Consider the following 3,582-nt stretch of genomic DNA (forward strand, 5'->3'; position numbering starts at 1 on the left):
CAGTCTATGAGACAAAATGGGCATAGATAGGAAGATGTGACCTAAGTGTCCCCCCACCCCCGGCTACCTAAGGAACAGAATGCTAATGAACTTCCCCCTCAGTTTACATTTTGATATAAAAGCTGTTTGGAGAATAAATGCAAGTGATTTTCAGGATGTTAATTCAGGACTTCTTGAAAGATCACTGAAAACTCCCAATAGTCATTCCTACACCTCCACTCTGGTACAAGAAATGATTTTTGTTGGGGCTGGTCCCCAACAAAGTTATAGTTATAAAAAATAATACAAGTTAGGGTGACATATACGACTGCACTAAGAGGTTTATTTGTAATTTTTATATAAAAATTCTTTAAAAAAACCAAGCAAGATGGCACACAATTATAATCCCAGCATAGGATGCTACTATGGGGGGATTGCAAGTTCCAGGGTAGCCTGGGATACCTAGAAAAACTTTGTTTAAAAATAAATAAAGTTCCTTTTATCCCTTTTCCTTCAGTCTCAGTTGTGCTGGAGAATTAATTCTTGGATATCTGCATTCTGGCTAGAAGGGGCTGAGGAAATGAACCTCCAAGCAGCTTTGAACAATCAGTTATTGTAACATAAATAGAAGGACAGAGGAAGAAATGAAATATGTGGGCAGAGGGCCAAAACCTCTCCCATGGTAACCCTATAACTGAAAGAAGAATTGTCTAAAAGGTGCTCACACACAGAAGATGCTTTAATGTAGTCATGCCGGTCAGACAAGAACCTCGACATCAGTCCATAGCAAGAGAAGAAAAGGCCCTAGCTGGACTCAGGGAAAGAAGAATAACTTTCTGTGAAGTGGAATGACCAACTGGGCCTGGGAGTCAGGCCTAGAATCTTAGCTCACAAGGTCAGCCTGGGCTATACAAGTGTTCAAAGCCAACCTCTACAGCTTAGCAAAGCCCTGGTTCCAAGTGAAAGACTAGAAACCACATCTGAGGGCATGGGTTAGTGGTAGGCCTTAGCCTGTCTAGAGCCCCAGGTACAGTGCCCAGCACTACAAAGAGAAGCAATGTGGGTGCTTCTGACCCTCACTAAAGTTGTTTCTAGGTGTTCTGGGGGCAGCCCACCTCTTTGAGTTTGAATTGAACTCTGTCCAGTGCCGCTTTTAGGACTCGTTTAGTGAGTGCTCATCTGATGCCTGGATCAGTAGTCAGTTTTAAAGACTTTTCAAATGAACTTTTTGATCATGTCATCCATGCAGATAATGTATTTAGATGATATTCACCTTCCATTACCTTCTCTTGTCCTGCCTTCATTCTGAAGATCCCTTTCTTCTTCCCAACTCTCCATCCGTTCCACTTTCCTATCTGCTTATCATCATCATCATCATCATCATCATCATCATCATCATCATCATCATGTGATCCACTAAATTTAATTAGGGTCGCTTGCACGCATGTGAGTTGGGGTGCTATACAGCCTTATTCTCAGAGCAGAACAACTGTCATCTCCATAAGACCAGCTGTGTCTGCTTGCAAAAGACCATCATGGTTGGCTTGCTGGCTGTTCAGGAGCCATTCCTCAGCCAGTTACGCGCAGTCCTTCCCTGATTGGATTGGCCTTGAGATCTAGGGTGGGGTAGAGTATATAGACTGGGGAGGACTAGGGAAAAGGAGTTCCACCTGTGCAGCCACAGGGAAGCCATCTTCAGCACTGGATGCAGACCTTCCAGAGTGGCTGCTTTAGGGTCACCCTCACTCCTGCCTGTAACCCCTTACCCAAGCTCTGTAAGCAAAGCTAATAAACACATTGGTTCTCTGTGGTGAACTCTGGTGGAATCCAGTTTGGATTTGTCAATGGGATCTCAGGAGTCACCTGGTCACACTCCCCCCACCCCCCAGGATGAAAATTCTTGCCATGGGGGTTATTTATCAAAGCACAGAGGTCTCCCTCTTTCTCTCTCCCTCCATTAACTGTCAACAGCTCCTCAGGGAGAGGTGAGGCCTCAGGAGCCCCTAGCCCATCATGACAAAATATTGATGAGCCCAAGTATCTTGTGCAGATAATCACAAATGTTGTGAGTTATAAGCACAAAGGTCCTGTCACATCTGGAAGACAGCTTTTCCCAGCACTCTCCTGAAGCAGGCTTTCTTTTGGGTCACCAACCAGCTTCCAAATCATGACACTGAGATTCATTATCAGTTATGAAAGCTCGGTCTTATCTTATGCTTGTCCCACTAGCTCTTATAACTTAGATTAACCTGTTTCTCATCATCTACATTTTGCCTCTGGACTTTTTACCTTTCCTTCATTCCGTATGTCCTCTTCTGTGTCTAGCTCGCTGGCAGCTGCCTGGCTTCTGGCCCTCAGCATGGCCCACTCTTTCTCCCTCATTCTCTCTTCTCTTTCTTCTTCCCGAGCCTAGATTCCTCCTCCTGTTTCTTCTCTCCACGTGCCATCCCTGATTATCCTTCTACTTACCTAGCTATTGGATGTTCAGCTTTTTATTAGGCCAATCAGGTGACTTGGGCAGGCAAAGCAACACATCTTTACATCGTTAAACAAATGCAGCATAAACAAATGCAACAGACCTTTACACAGTTAAAGTAATATTCTACAACGCTCCCCTTCATCCTCTGTTTTCTCTTCTCTGATGTTCCCTGAACCTTGGAGGGGATGATATAGATGTCCTGTGTGGGCATGAGCACACGACAGTCATATATTCTCAATGCCCTGGCCAACTGTGAGTCTCTGCAGTAACTACCGTTCATTGAGAAATGAAACTTCTGCCAGGCGGTGGTGGCGCACGCCTTTAATCCCAGCACTTGGGAGGCAGAGGCAGGCGGATCTCTGTGAGTTCGAGGCCAGCCTGGTCTACAAGAGCTAGTTCCAGGACAGGCTCTAAAAAAGCTGCAGAGAAACCCTGTCTCGAAAAACCAAAAAAAAAGGAAAAAGAAAGAGAAATGAAACTTCTCCAGCGAAGACTAAGAGCAGCACTGATCCAAAACCTGATGGTGACATTCTTAATCTGATGAAGGACCTGTGTCTTATTGTTCTATTGCTGTGACAAAAAAAAAAAAAAAAAACAAAAACAAAAGAAACCACTATGACTAAGGCGACTTATAAAAGGAAGCATTTAATTGGGGACTTGCAGTTTTGGAGGGTAAGTGCATGACCATCATGGTGGGGAGCATGGCAGCGGGCGAGCCAACATGGCACTGGAGGAGTAGCTGAGAGCTTGCATCTGATCCACAAGCACAAGGCCATGGGGGTAAGGAGCTGGAATAGGATTGGTTTTTGAAACCCCAAGGCCCACTCCCAATGACACACCTCTTCCAGCAAGCTTACACCTGCTAATCCTTTCTAAACAGTCCCACCAGCAGAGGACCAAGCTTTCCAACACATGAGACTATGGGGATCCTTCTCATTCAAACCACGACAATAAGATAAAATAAAAACAGAAACTAATTAAAAAACTGAAGGAAACATTGCTTAATAGTAAAAGACTAAGGCTTTCCTTAAAGATGAGACACATGCAAGGGAAGGAGTTTACTATCATTTATGATTAATCTCCATAGTGAATGGAATATTTATATGGAAAAATTAATTGTGATC

The sequence above is a fragment of the Arvicola amphibius genome, chromosome 4 (genome assembly GCF_903992535.2).
Source record: "Arvicola amphibius chromosome 4, mArvAmp1.2, whole genome shotgun sequence".
NCBI lineage: Eukaryota > Metazoa > Chordata > Mammalia > Rodentia > Cricetidae > Arvicola > Arvicola amphibius.